At 51.2% G+C, this 18,485-nt stretch overlaps 1 pseudogene; it reads left to right on the top strand.

The window, feature by feature from the left end:
• The first annotated feature begins 544 nt into the window (after nt 1–544).
• On the top strand, nt 545–16,790 carry LOC102138196 (myotubularin-related protein 5-like; annotated as a pseudogene).
• Nucleotides 16,791–18,485: the final 1,695 nt, after the last annotated feature.

The following is an 18,485-nucleotide window of genomic DNA, read 5'->3' as shown; positions in this document are numbered from 1 at the left end:
AATGAACTTTTCCCTAGAGCTTCCAGAAGGAATATGGGCCTGCCAATACCTTAGTTTTAGCCCAGTGAAACAGATTTCAGACTTCTGATGTCTGGAACTGTAAGAAAATAAAGTCATGTTCTTTTAAGCCAACAAGCTTGTGAGACTTTGTTTCAGCAGCGATGGGAAAGAAACAGAGTATATGTCAAACACCAAGCATAGTGTCTGTCCCATAGTAAGCCCTCAGTAAAGGTTATTGTGGTAGAAGTATTGGTTCCCCACCACCGTCCAACTCTCAGTGCTTAATCTGGCCACAGAGACAGAAATAAGACCTTAAGTCATTCACCAAACTTTCACCGAGAGCCTGGGGTCATAGTAGCCCACAGTCAAGACTGAAATAACAGTCTGGACACAATTTCATATCAACTTCTTGCTACCTCTGTGTTGGGCAAGTTGCTTCCTCTCTCCTTGTTTTCTCATGGCTACCTCATAGGGTTGTTGTGAGCATAAAATGAAACTGTGCAGGTGAAAATCTAATATTTCTGCTGGAAGGTGGGCATACGTGATGGACAAGAAAGTCCCTACCATTGAGAAGCTTACAGTGCAGCAGGAAAGGTGAGCACAATCACAGGCTCCCCAGGCTGCCACAGTGAGTGACAGATACAGTGGCAGTGAGTCCTGGATGCTCTGTGAGCACAGCAGGAGCGCGCAGTCGAGAAGGGAGCTTGCTGGAGAAGGTGGGGCTGGGCTAAGGCTTTGAAGGATAAGAATGAGTTAGCCACGAGAAGGAAGATGGAAGATGGGGAGGGCACTCTGGACAGGGCAGATGCATAAGCAGAGTCTAGAAGGGCTGGGTAATGGATCAGCTACCACCCCTACGCTCTCTGCAGAAGGAAGAAGCTGTGCAGAATACAAGGTTTGACTGGTCAGAGAGCAGGACTCCAGCCGCAAGATTTTTCTGTAGCTTTCCTTTGGCCTCAATCTCCAGCCCAATCCTGGGCAGCCAAAGTGGATGGTATAAGAGCACTGGGCACCTGGGGGAAGGCAAAGGAGGAGGCAGAGGAGCACTGACCCAGGAGGCAGGAGGCAAGTTCATCTCTGCCCGTGGCTGACTCACTGTGTGGCTCTGTTCCAGGGATTCTTTTTTTTTTTTTTTAATTTTTTTGACATGCAGTCTTCCTCTTTCACCCAGGCTGGAATGCAGTGGTACGATCTCAGCTCGCTGCAACCTCTGCCTCCTGGGTTCGAGCAATTCTCCTGCCTCAGCCTCCTGAGTAGCTGGGACTACAGGCGCGTGCCACCACACCCAGCTAATTTTTTATTTTTAGTAGAGACGGGATTTCACCATGTTGGCCAAGCTGGTCTTGAACTCCTGACCTCAGGTGATCTGCCCGCCTCAGCCTCCCAGAGTGCTGGGATTACAGGCGTGAGCCACCGCACGTGGCCTGTTCCAAGGATTCTGCTCGGTTTGCTTCTCTGTTCTGGGATGGTTTCTCTGTGTAGAATGAAAGGGCTAGACTAAGGTTTCTGCCAGGCACAAAAGCCCTAACTGTAATAAGTCAACTCATTTTATTTTATTTTATTTTATTTTATTATTTTTTTTGAGACAGGGTCTCACTCTGTCACCCAGGCTGGAGTGCAGTGGGACTACCTTGGCTCACTGCAGCCTTGACCCTCCTCATGCTAAAGTGATTCTCCTGCCTCAGCCCCCTGAGTAGCTGAAACTACAGACATGCACCACCACACCTGGCTAATTTTTAGAATTTTTTTTGTATTTTTTTTTGTAGATACAGGCTTTCACCATGTTGCCTGGGCTGGTCTTGAATTCCTAAGCTCAAGCTATCCTCCTGCCTTGGCCTCCCAAAGTGCTGTGATTACTGGTGTGAACCACCATGCCCAGCCAGCTTACCCCATTTTATAGATCAGTTTGCTTGCTCCCACTCCCCTAGTAGTACCTCTGTCTTCTGTGACCCTTAGACTTCCTCCAAAAGCCAGAAACCAGCTGCATAGGACCATCAGACCCTTCACAGCTGTGGCAGACACGCAGGTGTGCATGCAAGAGTGCGTGTGTGTGTGTGTGTGTGTGTGTGTGTGTGTGTGTTAGGGGGTGTTTTGGAAACCAGCATGGGTCTGTAGATCTTCTCTGCTCTTGAAGTAAATCTCTAGACAGGGTTAACAGAGGGAGGGCTGAGCTTGGCAGCTTGAAAGAAAATAGTTAATTCCCACCATGCAGTCTGGTGTGGTGGCTCACACTTGTAATCCCAGCACTTTGGAAGGCCCAGGTGGTAGGATTGCTTGAGCCCAGAAGTTGGAGGCCAGCCTGGGCAACATTGTGAGACCCTATCTCTACAAAAACAAAAAAGAAAGAAAGGAAGGAAGGAAGGAAGGAAGGAAGGAAGGAAGGAAGGAAGGAAGGAAGAAAGAAAGAAAGAAAGAAAGAAAGAAAAAGAAAGAAAGAAAGAAAGAAAGAAAGAAAGAAAGAAAGAAAAAGAAAGAAAGAAAGAAAGAAAGAAAGAAAGAGAAAGAAAGAGAGAGAGAGGAAGGAAGGAAGGAAGGAAGGAAGGAAGAAAGAAAGAAAGAAAGAAAGAAAGAAAGAAAGAAAGAAAATAAATTAAATTAAAGAAATAAAATAAAATAAATAGCCAGGTATGGTGGTGTCACCTATAGTCCTAGCTACTTGGAAGTCCTAGCTACTGAAATGGGAGGATCACCTGAGCCCAGGAGCCCAGGATCACCCCACTGCACTCCAGCCTGGGCGACAGAGTGAGACCTTGTCTTCAGAACAACAATAACAACAACAACAAAACCAAAAACTTCCAACCCTCCATGTCCAGCCTCACCAGCAATTTCTGAGCATAGAAATTACTGTGTATTGCCAGGTAATATTCTCTCTCTCTCTCTCTCTCTCTTTCTCCCCACCCCCTCCACTTCCTCCCTCCCTCCCCTTGCTAAGGAGCAAGGGACTCTGAAAGGGTCACCTTATCCTTCCTATCACCTCCAGAAAGAACTGTGCTGCACCCATATTTTCCCCATCGCTGGCATTCTGGTGACAGCATTAAAGTCCCTGGATCCAGCAATGCCTGATGTCAATCTACTTTGGACTTTGCAGTTGTGAGCCAATAAATCTGTCCCTTCGACCTCTTTTTCCCCAAAGCAACTTAAGTTAGATTTCTGTCACTTCCATTCTAAAGATTCTTAACTGACAATCTCCAAAAGAAACTGCCTTCCTTTTTCTTAGTAATGTGTGAGAACAAGATATTTCAGCCTTTGATAACAGCCGGGGTCTCAGAGTCTTTGCAGACAAATGTCCCGAACATTGTCTGATTTAACTCTCTCCTTTTGTAATGTGAGTGAGTCCCCTGTGGTCACACAAAAAGCAGAAAATGTGTTCAATAACTTTGAGGAGCTGGAGAGAAAAATCAGAAACCTGGCTTTCTTCACGTCTCTCAACAGTAGACACGGCTCAGCCGGTGTGAGGCTGCCGGAGAAAGGATGAGCGCTCCATCCCAGAATCTCGCCCTATCACCCAGGCTGGAATGCAGTGGTGCATTCTTGGCTCACTGCAACAAACTTCTGCCTCCTGGGTTCAAGAAAGTCTCATCCTCAGCCTCCTGAATAGCTGGCATTACAGGCGTGTGCCACCACACCCGGCTAATTTTTGTATTTTTAGTAGAGACAGGGTTTTGCCATATTGGCCAGACTGGTCTCAAACTCCCGGCCTCAAGTGATCCGCCTGCCTCGGCCTCCCAAAGTGCTGGGATTACAGGTGTGAGCCATCGCGCCCGGCCTCCTCTTCTTATAAGAACACCAGTCGTACTGGATTAGGGCCCACCTTAATGATCACATTTCAAAATATAAGTTGGTGCGAAAGTCATTGTGGTTTTTGCCATTAAAAGTAATGGCAAACTGCGATGACTTTTGCACCAACCTAATAATTGCCCCTTTAAAGGCCCTGTCTTCAAATATAGTCACGTTATGAGATACTGAGGTTAACTTTTTTTGAGATAGGATCTCACTCTGCTGCCCAGGCTGGAGGACAGTGGTGCAATCATGGTTCACTGCAGCCTTGACCTCCCAGGCTCAAGCAATCCTTCCATGTCAGCCTCCTGAGTAGCTGGACTACAGGCACACACCACCACGTCCAGCCAATTTTTAGATTTTTTATAGAGACAGAGTCTCACTATGTTGCCTTGCCCAGGCTGGTCTCAAGCTCCTGGGCTCAAGCGTTCCTCTTGCCTCTGCCTCACAAAGTGCTGGGATTACAGGCGTGAGCCACCACACCCAGCCAGATTTCAACATACGAATTTGGGGGGACACAATTCAGTTCAGTTCGTTACACCCCCTTATTTCCTCACTTCTGTTCATTGCCACATCTCCAAGGTGCACCACCACTCTCTATTGTTTTGATGATTTTCAATGTCCAACAAACCACCCCAAACTCAGTGGCTTAAAAGAACAATCACTTGATTGTATCTCATGATCCTAGGGATGGTTGAGGCTCAGCTGCATGACTGTCACTTGGGATCTTTCATGTGGTTGTAGCCGGATGGTGGCTGAGTCAGGAGTCACCTGAAGATTTCACCCATGCCTCTTACCTGGGCTGCAATGGCAAGGACAGATGGAGGCTGGTCCATTGTGTCTCTCTGCATGCAGCCTCCTTGTGTGGCCAGCCTGAGTTCCTCAGTGGTGATGGACTTCCCCACAGCAAGTGGTCCAAAGTGGAAGCTGCCAGTCCTCTTCTAAGAAATGGCCCAGCATCTCCTTCATCATTTTCTATTGGTTAAAATAGTCACGGGTGGCCAGACGCAGCAGCTCATGCCTCTAATCCCAGCACTTTGGGAGGCTGAGACGGCCAGATCACCTGAGGTCGGGAGTTCAAGATCAACCTGAACAACATAGAGAAACCCCATCTCTACTAAAAATACAAAATTAGCCGGGTGTGGTGGTGCATGACTGTAATCCCAGCTACTTGGGAGGCGGAGGTGCAGGAGAATCGCTTGAACCCAGCAGACGGAGGTTGCGGTGAGCCGAGATCGCACCATTGCACTCCAGCCTAGGCAACAAGAGCAAAGCTCCATCTCAAAACAAAACAAAACAAAACAGTCACGGGTTCCGGGCGCCATGGCTCATGCCTATAGTCCCAGTACTTTTGGGAAACCAAGGCAAGATTGCTTGAGTTTGAGACCACCCTGGCTAACATAGCCAGACACGATCTCTACTAAAAATAAAAACAAAAATACTAGCTGGTCCCAGCTACTTGGAAGACGGAGATGGGAGGATCACCTGCACTCCAGCCTGGGCAATAGTCAGACCCCGTAACAAAACAAAACAAAAATAGTCACAGGGAAATCCAGATATAAGAGAGCAGAGGAATGGATTCCACCTCTCCGTTGGGAACTACATGCATCTATAGAAAAGGAGAGAATTGGTGGTGACCATCCTGAAGATGAGCGACCTCTTCCATTAATCAGATTCTCTCCCAGAGGCAATGCGTTATTGAGGCTGCTGGCTTTGAGCCATTCACTTCCAAGCTTCTTTCTTGTAGCTGGCGTTGTGAGCCACTGAGTCCCAAACCCGTGTTTGGTATCTGGACACTCAGTGCTGGACTTACCCTTTCTGAAGATGACTCTGTGTGTGCTTTGTTTATTAACTCTGCTCCCCTCTCCTTCCTCTTGATACTGTGCCTTTTTTTTTTCTTTTTCTTTTTTGACACAGGGTCTTGCTATGTCCCCCAGGCTGGAGGGCAATGGATCAATTATCTGCACACTGCAGCCTCCATTTCTTGGCCTCAAGTGATTCTCCCGCCTCAGCCTCCCAAGTAGCTGGGACCACAGGCCTGTGCCACCACACCCAGCTAATTTTTTGGTATTTTTTTGTAGTGACACGGTTTCACCAGGTTGTCCAGGTTGGTCTCGAACTCCTGAGCTCAGGCGATCCTCCCATCTCAGCCTCCCAAAGTGCTGCGATTACAGGCGTAAGCCCCCGCACCTGGCCTGTGTTGAGTCTTCTAAGCCTCCCTTGACCTGTTGACCCTGCTCAATACCTACAGTGGCAGCGGGAAGTCTGCTGGAATTTGGTGGCTTTTTTCTACTTACAGGTTATCTGAAGTTTGTTGTGTTCTGTCTCCTAGTAATGTTGAAGGACTGAATCATGGCTTCATTTGCATTCTTTGTTGACCTTATACGTTTAGGTGAGGACGCGTTCAAAGATTTTAACTCAGTTGAGCACCATTAACCTTGCTAGTACACTTTAGCTGTATTAGCTCAGCCTTCAGAGCATCCCTGGGATAAATTATTATCCCCTTTGGATGGATGAACATCCTTGATAGATGGTGGTTGTCTTTCATGCTGGGAATCTTTAGTCGCCCATGCAGACCCCTCTCCCTCCTTCCCTCCCCTGCTCACCACTTATGAGGCTGACTTTTATGGCTTACATTGGATTCAATGAATGCTGGTGAGCAGCAGAATATCAGCAGGAGAAAGAGAAGAGATGGAGCTCAGGGTATTTTTTTTCTGCCAGCTCTGACTTGCCATGCCACTTAGCATTGGCACCTACCACTTCCCCAGCTCTCTCTGTGTCAGGATCCTGCATACTTAGGGGTGGCAATTGGGCTGTTGATGTTTTCCCCACGCGCAATTTTTTTTTTTTTTTTTTTGAGACGGAGTCTCGCTCTGAAGCCAGGCTGGAGTGCAGTGGCACAATCTCGGCTCACTGCAACCTCCGCCTCCTGGGTTCAAGCAGTTCTCCTGCCTCAGCCTCCCGAGTAGCTGGGACTACAGGTGAGCACCACCACGCCCAGCTAATTTTTGTACTTTTAGCAGAGACGGGGTTTTACCATGTTGGCCAGAATGGTCTCGATCTCTTGACCTCATGATCTGCCCGTCTCGGCCTCCCAAAGTGCTGGGATTACAGGTGTGAGCCACCGCACCCAGCCTCCCTGTGCACAATGTCTAGTGGTTTCTCTATCTGTGTGCCTTTATTTATTTTTATTTTTGGTATTTTTTTAGACAGGGTCTCACTCTATCACCCAGCTTGGAATGCAGTGGTGTGATCATGGCTCATTGCAGCCTCCAATTTCCTGGGCTCAGGTGATCCTCCTGCCTCAGCCTCTCAAGTAGTTAGGACCACAGGCATGCACCACCCTACCTGACTAATTTTTTATTTTTTTTAGAGATGGGGTCTCACTGTGTCGCCCAGGCTGGTTTCAAACTACCAGGCTCAAGGGATCCTCCCATCTCAGCCTCCCAAAGTGCTAGGATAGCAAGCATGAGTCACTTCACCTGGCCTCTGAATACCTTTATACGCTATGCCTACATCTTTGTAAACAGCCTTTATTAATGTTTCTTGAATTGTTCTAATGTGAGTGTGCTATTGGTTTTCGACTAGGACTCTCACTGATACCTTTGTCATCATCATCATCATCATCATGGCCATCAACATGACCTCCACCACATGTTTTCGAGCTTGAGCTCAGTGGCTGTTCCTCCCAGTTACACCTGCTGTGCCTGCCATTTGGACAATTCTCATAGTTTGTTGGGGCAGGGCTGGTTGAGCTGAGCCCTGTGGGTGGGGGAGAAGGGAGTGTCCTAGGCCTGAAAATGGGGCAGGAGGAAGCCAGGGTGGCCACAGGATGGCTCTGCTAGGGACTTATTTTGAGGTAGCTCTTGGGCGCCTGTCACCCACCCTCAGCCACTATCTCCCTCAAGGCTCCCAGGACATGCAGTCTGGGGGAGTGAGGGTGACTCATACTTACCTTTCCACCGAGCTCTCCTTCCCTGCCTGGCTGCTCTGGCCCACAGCACTGGAGCTGGGCCATCAGAAGCTCACATCTTCTTCCTGCTGGAGGGCCTGGAGTGGGCTCAGAGGCTCCAGATGGCCATGGATCAGGGAGCAGCTGGCCAGCCTCCAGTTCTCTCCAGGACAGAACAGCCCCCATGACCTGTGTCCTGACAGGGACAGGGAGGGCAGGCAGGGCCACTCAGAGGTAGCACCCAACAAGTTCTCTTTCCCTAGTCGCTGCATTTAACCTGGGAAAGGCCCTAATTCACTCATTCATTCCACCAAGATTTACTGAATGCCTACTCTGCGCTAGATACTGAGGATACAGCAACAAACAAAAGAGATAAAATCCTTGTCTTGGGGGAGCTTCTCTTCTAGTGGAGGCGAGATGAACAATAACCCAAATCACTAGAGTATTTTGTGTCTTAGAAGGTGACCATGCTGGCCAGGTGCAGTGGCTCATGCCTGTAATCCCAACACTTTGGGAGACTGAGGCAGGTGGATCACCTGAAGTCAGGAGTTTGAGAACAGCCTGGCCATCACAGCGAAACCCCATCTCTACTAAAAATACAAAAATTAGCTGGGCATGGTGGTGGGTGCCTGTAATCCCAGCTACTAGGGAGGCTGAGGCAGGAGAATCCTTTAACCTGGGAGGCGGAGGTTACAGTGAGCCAAGATGGCACCACTGCACTCCAACCTCGGGGATGGAGCAAGACTAAAAAAAAAAAAAAAAAAATATATATATATATATATATATATATATATTGAGGTGATGTTGGAACAAAGACTTAAAAGATATTCGTAAGGGAACAGGCCAGGCTCGGTGGCTCATGCCTGTAATCCCAGCACTTTGGAATCCCACTGCAGCTTCAAACCCTGGGATTATGCCATTCTCCCACCTCAGCCTCCCTAGCAGCTGGGACTACAGGTAGGTGCCACCACGTCTGGCTAATTTCTGGGTTTTTTTTGTTTTTTTGCTTTTTGGGTGGGGGCTGGTAGAGATGGGGCCTCACTATATGGCTGAGGCTGGTCTCAAACTCCTGGCCTCAAATGATCCTCCCACCTCAGCCTCCCAAATTGCTGGGATTACAGGTGTGAGCCATCGTGCTGGCCTCAAGCAATGATCTTGAAGTTGGTTGCAAGGGAAATGCCTTCCCTGCATTTGTTTCCCAGGGCTGCTATAACAAATGGCCACCAACTCAGCAGCTTCAAACAACAGAAAAGCATCTTTCATCATTCAGGAAGCCAGAAATCCAAAATCAAGATGCCGTCCAGGCCAAGCTGCTTCTGGGACTATACGGGAGATCTTTCCTGGCCCCTCCAGCTCCTGACAGCTCCAGGTGTTCCTCAGCTCGTCCATGCACCACTCCCATCTCTGACTCTGTCCTCACATGACCTTCTCTGCATCTCTGTGTCTCAAGTGTCTCTCTCCCTTTCTTTTATAAGGACCCCTGTCATTGGGCTTAGGACCCACCCTATATCCAGGATGATCTCTTCTCAAGATCTTTAATTTCATGACATCTGCAATGGCTTTTTATTCCAAATAAGGTCACACTCACAAGTTCCAAGAGCTGGGAAATGAATACACCTTTTTGGAGGCCACTGTTCAGTACATTCTTCAGTGCCTTGTCTGTTTCACCCCCTGGGATGGAAGCTGCACAGGACATGAGCCATTTTGTACTTGGAATGGCTGGTGCAGGACTGGACACATGGAAGGAGCCTCACCAAAGGTGTGTTGCCTGAGCAATGTTTACTACATTTACTTATTTTGTGTTTACATGTTTTAATCTATATTTTTAAAATCCATGTACAGGTTTTTTGGTTTTGTGCTTTTTGAGACAGGGTCTTGTTCTGTCACCCAGGCTGGAGTCCAGTGGCATGATCACAGCTCACTGCAGCCTTGACCTCCTGCACTCAAGTGATCCTCCCTGCTCAGGCTCCCAAGTAGCTGGGACTACAGGCATGCACCACTATGTCTGGCTAATTTTGGGGGGGATTTTTTTGTTTCTTTTTTTTTTTTTTTGTAGAGACGGGATTTCACCATGTTGCCCAGGTTGGTCTCGAACTCCTGAGTTCAAGTGATCCTCCCACCTTTGCCTCCCAAAGGATTGGGATTACCGGTGTGAGCCACCATGCCTGGCCTGTATTGAGTCCTTTAAGCCTCCCTTGCCCTGTTGACGCTGCTTTTGACCTATAGTGGCAGTGGGAGGTCTGCTGGTATTTGGTCTTTTTCCTACCTGCAGATTATTTGAAGTTTTTTGGGTTCTGTCTCCTAGTAATGTTGAAGGAGTGAGTCAAGGCATCATTTGCATTCTTTGTTGAGTTTTTACATTTAGGTGAGGACGTGTGCAAAGATTTGAACTCAGGTGGGTGCCATTAACCTTGCTAGTACACTTTAGATGTATTTACTCAACCTTAGCAACAGCCCTAGGATAAATTATTATCCCCATTAGATGGATGAATATCCTTGATAGATAGTGGTTGCCTTTCATGCTAGGAATCTTTAGTTGCCCCTGCAGACCCCTCTCCATCCTTCCCCCCCACCCCGCTTAGCACTCGTGAGGCTGCCTTTTACAGCTTACATTGGATTCAACAATTGTTGGGGGGGCAGCAAAATATCAGCAGGAGAAAGAGAAGAGAGGAAGCTCAGGGTGTTTGTTTCTGCCACACTGTAGTCCCTGAGGAGGGCCACACAGCGCACGTCCCAGCCGGGCATCGTTAACTTAAACTATGGTGTGAACACGGCCGCCTCTCACTCATGGGTCGCTGTGAACAGCAAACACCTTGGATCCTGCAGACGTGCTGGCGGTGGAGAAAGGGAGGGAGCCAGTCACGCCTGGGGGTCACTCTCATGAATGGCGTAGAGTGGGGGCCACACGTGAGGACAGGAAGCATGAATGGCCTTCCCAGAACATCCACATGAGGGTTATTAATAGAGCCATCCCAGGAGAGGACGCACTGTGCTTGGGAGGGTCAACCAAGGAGCAGAGCTGGCTGGACCGGAAGAAGTCCTGTGACAGGTGGGAAGTGAGGGAGGCGCTGGCAGGCCACCAAAGGCCCTCTGGCTGCCTCCCCTCCCCGACCTTACTCCCCAGTGAAGGTGGCCACTGCCGCTCAGGCTCAGCGTTTTAGGCCCTCCGAGACTGGTTGCATCCTCCTGGATGTGCTCAGTGACCCAGGAGCCATGTCCCCCCATTTAAAGGGCTGTGTGGAGCCTCATGAGGGGCCGGGAACTTGGGCAGGGCATGACTGGGAAATCAGTGAGTTGAATCATGTCCCCAGAATTCATGTCCACCCAGAGCCTCAGTGTGTGACCTTGTTTGGAAAGAGGATCTGTGCAGATGTCATTTGTTAGGATGAGATCATACTGGATTAGGGTAGGTCCTGGTCCAATACGGCTGATGTCCTTGTAAGAAGAGGAGAGACGCAGACACAGACAGGCAGCAGGGAGGCCGAGTAAAAGCCGAGGCAGAGGCTGCAGTGGTGCATGTACAAGCCAAGCAACACCCCCGATTCCCAGCAACCCTGGAGGCTGGGAGAGGCAAGGACGGCCCCTCCCTGGAGCCCTTAGAGAAGGCATGGCCAGGTCCCCACTGTGGTCTCAGCCTTTTGGACTCTGGAACTGTAAGGAGACCATTTCTGTTGCTTGAAGCCACCCACTTTGTGGTGCTTTGTTAGAACAGCCACAGTAAACGAACCCAGGCATCTTGTATTTGCAAAGGGTATTTGCTGTGGGCCTCACTGCGTAGGACGCGTAGTTCTCCTTCAGGTCTTTGAGAGACTTGGCCTCTCCTGGGGCAGCCCCATGCAGCGGTGATGCAGAGGTCAGGGCCTGCATTCAGCCTGCCTGGGTTCGAATGTCAGTCTGGCCTCCTCCTAGCAGCGGCAGATTGAATCTCCAAAGATGGCCACGAGCTCCCCCACCCCACGTGCTCCTACTATGGGACACCGACACTCCTCCCATTGGAAGCAGAGTCCACGTTCCCTCCTCTTGAATCCAGACGGGCCTGGGCCTGTGGCAGAAGTGACGCTCTGTGACTTCTCAGAGTAGGTTATAGCAGTGAAGTAGCTTCCACTTTCCCCACCAGAGCACTTGCCTGGGAGCTCTGGGGCAACCATGGTGTGAGGAAGCCCAAAGTCACCCTCTGGAGAAACCCCGAGACTCCACGAAGAGAGAGAAATGCCTGGCCAGTCCCCTCCTGTTCTGACTCCAGCCACTGTCTGACTGCAGTGGCATGAAAGACCCTGAGACAGAGCCACACAAAATCCCAGGTGCGGCAGCTTACACTTGTAATCCCAGTATTTTGGGAGGCCAAGGCGGGCAGATCACTTGAGATCAGGAATTTGAGACCAGCCTGGCCAACATGGCAAAACGCTGTCTCTACTAAAAATACAAAAAATTAGCCGGGTGGTGTGGCACACACCTGTATTCTCAGCTACCGTGGAGGCTGAGGCAGGAGAATTGCTAGAACCCGGGGAGGCAGAGGTTGCAGTGACCCAAGATCACACCACTGCACTCCAGCCTGGGCGATAGAGCAAAACTCCGTCTTAAAAAAAAAAATCGGCTGGGTGCGGTGGCTCAAGCCTGTAATCCCAGCACTTTGGGAGGCCGAGACGGGCGGATCACGAGGTCAGGAGATCGAGACCATCCTGGCTAACACAATGAAACCCCGTCTCTACTAAAAATACAAAAAACTAGCCGGGCGTGGTGGCGGGCGCCTGTAGTCCCAGCTACTTGGGAGGCTGAGGTGGCAGAATGGCGTGAACCCGGGAGGCGGAGCTTGCAGTGAGCCGAGATCGTGCCACTGCACTCCAGCCTGGGCGACAGAGCGAGACTCCGCCTAAAAAAAAAAAAAAAAAAAAAAAAAAAGTCCCAAATTCCTGACCCATGGAAATTATGAGCAGGAATAAAGTGACTGTTGTTTTAAGCCACCAAGTAATTTGGGCCTAATTTGTTACGTAGCAACTGATAGTGAATACAGGGGGGTACCATGACTTCTGTTGTATAAATGAGGAAAGTGAGGCATCCATTCATCCATTCAACTATTTAGTGAGTGCTTGCTGTATGCCAAGCACTGTCTGAGCACTGGGACCGCAGCAGAAACAAGGAATACAGGACCCCTCATTCATGGAGCACGGGATACAGACAGGCTTAGTAATGGTTGAACTTTAATCTAATCTAATCTCTACTTTTGTGATCCTAACACCCAGGGCTTTCTCACCCTACAAAGAAAGTCCTCTGAGGCTGAATTCTTGTCTCTCACCCCAGCTTCTTCCTCCAGTGCAGGTGAGAGAGAGAACCGAACCCTTCCCATTGGAAGTTCAGCTCCATTCCCGGGGCGAAGAAGACACACAGTGTTTTCCGCCCCACGTTGCCCTCATTGTTGGGGTTTAGCACTTGGGCTCCCAGAGGAAGCTTTGAGGAGGGAGGAGAGTGGCGGGAATGCCCCAGGGTGTGAGCACTTGGGGAACAAAAGCCGACCAAGAGCTTCTGCTTCCCACCCCAGCACCTACCGTGCTTATCTTAATGGGGTCACTTTTCTAGCATGACGTGAAGTAGCTTCAGATAGAACTTCAACCCTTATAGAGATCATTTAAAAATGCCATTCGGGGCCGGGCGCGGTGGCTCAAGCCTGTAATCCCAGCACTTTGGGAGGCCGAGACGGGCGGATCACGAGGTCAGGAGATCGAGACCATCCTGGCTAACACGGTGAAACCCCTTCTCTACTAAAATACAAAAAAAATTAGCCGGGCGAGGTGGCGGGCGCCTGTACTCCCAGCTACTCGGGAGGCTGAGGCAGGAGAATGGCGTGAACCCGGGAGGCGGGGCTTGCAGTGAGCTGAGATCCGGCCACTGCACTCCAGCCTGGGCAACAGAGCTAGACTCCGTCTCAAAAAAAAAAAAAAAAAATGCCATTCGGGCTGGACATGGTGGCTCACGCCCGTGATGCCAGCACTTTGAGAGGCCAAGGCAGGTAGATCACTTGAGGTCAGGAGTTCAAGAGCAGCCAGGCCAACATCTCTACTAAAACTACAAAAATTAGCCAGGTGTGGTGGCACACGCCTGTAGTCCCAGCTACTCGGGAGGCTGAGGCAGGAGAATGCCTTGAACCCAGGAGGCAGAGGTTGCAGTGAGCCAAGATCGCACCACTGCACTCCAGCCTGGGCGACAGAGCAAAACTCTGTCTCAAATACACACACACACACACACACACACACACACACATATATATATACACATACACACACATATATATTTTATATATATACATAATTTGTTCATCATAAGTGACAGATGACTCCTGTTCTTGGGAGTCCATCAGTCTGTTTTTTGTCTCTGACTCTGGGGTGAGGGTCATACTCAAGCCATTTCTTCAAGAGCCACGCAACTCCCTGCTTGACTTAGATCCCAGTTCCAGCAGAGCTGTCTGCTGTGCTCTGAGAGTGAGCGGTTCCTTCTGTCTGGGTGAGTTTTTAAGTTTCATGCCCGCAGGCTGGTCCCTGTCACCAAGACAGGTCAGCCGTTCTCAGCCTCCAAAACAAACAAGAATGAAGAGGACTACTTATTTATTTATTTATTTATTTATTTCAGAGATAGCATTTTGTTCTGTCACCCAGGCTGGAGGGCAGTGGCATGGTCACAGCTCACTGCAGCCTCAAACTCCTGGGCTCAAGTGATCCTTCCACCTCAGCCTCCTGAGTAGTCAGGACTACAGGCGTGCAGCACCACAGCCAGATAACTTTTTAATTTTTTTGTAAAGATGGAGGTCTCCCTATGTTGCCCAGGCTGGTCTTGAACTCCTGGGCTCAAGGGATCCTCCTGCCTCAGCCTCCCAATGTGCTGGGATAACAGGTATAAGCCACTGCGTCCAGCCAAAGGGAGCTTTAAAAATCATCCAGAGCAACTTCCACAGGCAGCTGCATAAGCTGCGGGACCCACCGGACGTCAGAGCCACCTTGGCGTTCACTCTGGGCTCTGTCCATACACTCGGCCGGCCACCCCGAGTCACCAAGGACAAGGGTCCTTCCCTCAGAACCCTGTCCCGCAACCTGTTCAAGAATGCCAAGATGACCATTGGGCGCCAGCATGTCACTTGCAAGACGTACAACCCCCCAAGCTGGGAGCACCAGGGCCAGCCGCCCCCTGAGGACCGGGGGACGAGATCTCAGTGTCAGAGGAGCTGGAGCCCAGCATGCTGACCCCGTCCTCAGTTCTGAAACCCTCAGACCTCATGACCGTCAGCATCCTGGTGGAAGAGGCTTGCTGCCGCGACTACCAGCACCTCGGGCTGGCACCCTGAGCAGCAGCCTGAGCTGGGCCAAAGCCCTTTCGCATTTCTCTGGTCAATGTTGACCACCATCTGCCACAGCTACTCGGGGCTGCTGGTCATGCCCCAGGGTGTCCAGGACAACGCCCTGCAGTGGGTGTCCCGCTGCTACCGCCAGAACCGCTTCCCCATGGTCTGCTGGTGCAGTGGGCGGTCCAAGGCAGTGCTGCTGCACTCTGGGGGCCTGCAGGGCAGAGGTGTCCTCGGCCTCTTCAAGACCCAGAACGCACCTTCTCCAGGCCAGCCCCAGGTGGACTCGAGCAGCCTGGAGCGGGAGAAGCACCTGCAAGCTCTGATCAGTTCCATGCCCCGCTATGCCAACGCATCGGGATGCAACGTGCTTTAGCGGCTTCTCCTCAGCCCACATGGGCAGTCACGGTCCCAGCCCCAGAGTCAGGGTCATCACACTATCCAACCCCATGGAGACCTTGCCCTCCAGACAGACTGCACCCTGAAGTAAGTGGGGCAGTATCTAGACCAGTGGGCGCAGCAGTGGGCTTGGCGCCAATATGGGCTCCTGGCTAGCTGGCAGAGATGCACTGGCCCCACCCCACGCAACAGGGCCCCCTCGCCCATCCGGGCTTCCTGTGGCTGCAGTGAGCAGCCCTCTGCATCCTCGGGAACAAAGCCCAGCTCAAGGGTGTGCAGCCAGACCCCCTGCGGCAGTGGGAGCTGGTGCCTGTTGAGGTATTCGAGGCACAGCAGGTGAAGGCCAACTTCAAGAAGCTGCTGAAGGCATGTGTCCTGGGCTGCCCCGCTAATAAGCCCAGACTCCTCCCTGCGCTCGCTGGAGGACTCAGAGCGGCTGACCCCAATCCGCAAGCTGCTGCAGGTGTCAGTGCTGGTGGTGGAAGCCCTGGATTCAGACTCCTCCATGCTGGTGGGCCTAGAGGATGGCTGGGACATAACCAGCCAGGTGGTATCCTTGGTACAGCTGCTCTCAGACCCCTTCTACTGCACGCTGGAGGGCTTCTGCCTGCTGGTGGAGAAGGAGTAGTTGTCCTTCGGTCATCACTTCAGCCACTGCGGGGCCCACACCCTGACTGGGCAGAGCAGCAGCTTCACACCCACCTTCCTGCAGTTCCTGGACTGCGTAATACCGGGCCCATCTGCAGTTTCCCCTAGAGTTTGAGTTCAGCCAGTTCTACCGTAGTTTCCTCAGCTGCCACCATATGTCCTGCCGTTCTGGACCTTCCTGCTTGACTCTGACACTGAGCGCATTGAACTGGGGATGCTGTACGAGGAGAAGGGGGAATGCAAGGGCCAGCTGCTGCGCAGGTCTTTGTGGGACAAAGCCTTCTTTGATGTGAAGACAACACTTCGCGTTTACAACTTCTGTACCCAGGATAGGCCCTCGGCCCAGCAGTGGGTGGACCGGATCCAGAGCTGCCTGTCGGACGCCTGAGCCTCCCGGCCTTGCCCAGCTGCTCTGATTCTAGTTGTTACTGACCACTAGGGGCGGGCAGGGCCGCCTCAGCCATCTTTACTGCCCCAGCCCTCGACAATATTGAGGCCCTGAGCCCCCAGCACATGGCGCATACAGACCCCATCCCTGCCCCACCCCACCCCGCCCAGCTGGCCCTAACTTATTTTGGGGTCACAGCTGAGCACTGTCCCTGGAGGTGGCCAAGGTACAGCCCACAATGGGCCTGTCAATAGTCCAGCCCGGTCAGCGTGTGCTGGTCCAGCCAGCCGGCTGCTGGCGAGTTGTTTCTGGATCCAGAGTCTATATAAACAGGACGCTAACGCCAAATAAATCAACAAATGAATAAATCATCCAGAGCAAGACAAATCATCCAGAAATCACCTCCAGGGAAGTGAAGCACTTATTCCAGGATACTGGACCCTGTAGCCTGGTCGCTCTCTCCCTCCCCCCGCCTCATCTTTCCCCCCTTCCATCTTCTGTGTTCAGATGGACACCAAGAACCTTCAAAGAATTTCGCCCGGGAAATAAGTCGGTGTTTCTTCAGCTGCCATGAATGGTTCTACACACTGAAGGCCATTATCTCAGTGACTGCGAGGACTGAATGAGCACAGCCTGGAGCTGAGTCAGTGCTCCATAAAAGTCGGCTCTTATTTTTATTATACTGGACATAGAAAGGCCAGATGCCTTCCCCAAAGCCCCTCCCGGTGGGTGGCAGTGGCCCAGGAAGTTTGGCACTAATGTCAGTGCTGTCACCTGCCACTCTGTCCTCAAGGGCCTCTGGGACATGCTGGGAAGGCAGGCTGTAAGCCAGATGTTGCTGAGCTGGGCCCTGAGACGCTGTCCCTTCAGTGACCTTTCCTGTCCAGGGCCCGCAGCGAAAGCTAAACATGTGTGCTGCCACTCCCTTCCCCTCCCCTCCCCATCCCATCCTACTCTATGAGCTTTGATGGAAAAAAAAACCAAGGCCCCATCTCCTGAGGCCTACGCCAGTGCGGACATAGACCTCAAACTCTGCCCAACACGGATGGCTGTTACTGGTGTCTGAAGGGGCAGGGGCTGTCAACAAATCCTCTGCCCAGATGTGGGAGAACAAAGGCAAGAAGGGCTCAAGGAATGTTCCAGGCATCAGGAAGCCCGGCTTCCCCTTTGGGGCTGTCAAGTGCTCAGAGGGTTTCTATGCCTCTCAGTCACCAACACTTTTGCACTGAGCAACTACTATGTGCCAGGCACAAAGGGTAACTGGGCACAGCTCTTTTCTTGGAATAGGCCAGAGGTTGTCTTCAAGGAGGTGATGTTTAAACTGAGCTCGGGGGAATAAGGAAGAGCCGGAGTTCGGGAAAAGCATCTCAGCAGAGGACAGAGCCAAAGCCAGGGCTTGAGGAGGCAGGGGTGGAAGGGATGTAGGTGGTTTCAGGAGCCCTGGCAGGCTGGTGGGGCTGGAGCAGGGAGGATACGGTGGGCTAATTAATGTCCTTGCAAAGACATCCACTCCCTAACCCCTGCAACCTGCGAATCTCACTTTCTATGGCAATAAACAGACTTTGCAGAGGTGACTAAACTTTTGCAGCAGTGACTAAATTAGGTTCTGGAGATGGGGAGATCATCCTGGATTATGCAATGGACCCTAAATATGATCACAAGTGTTCTTATTATACAAGAAGGAGGCAGAGGGAGACCCCACCACACACAGAAGCAGGGAAGGCAGTGTGACCACGGAGGCAGGGACTGGGGTGATGCGGCCACAAGCCAAGGAACACCTGGAGTCACCAGAGGCTGGCAGAGGCCAGGAAGGATTCCCCTGAGAGCCTCCAGAGGGGGCGGCCCCGCCACACCTTGACTTCAGCTCAGTGATACTGATTTTAGACTTCTGACCTCTGGAGCTATAAGATAATACATCTGTCTTGTTTTATGCCACCAAGTTGCTGGCAATTTGACACAGCAGCTGCAGGAAACTCACACAGAGGCAGGAGGAG

The sequence above is a fragment of the Macaca fascicularis genome, chromosome 1 (genome assembly GCF_037993035.2).
Source record: "Macaca fascicularis isolate 582-1 chromosome 1, T2T-MFA8v1.1".
NCBI lineage: Eukaryota > Metazoa > Chordata > Mammalia > Primates > Cercopithecidae > Macaca > Macaca fascicularis.
This window is presented reverse-complemented; position numbering and strand designations above follow the sequence as displayed.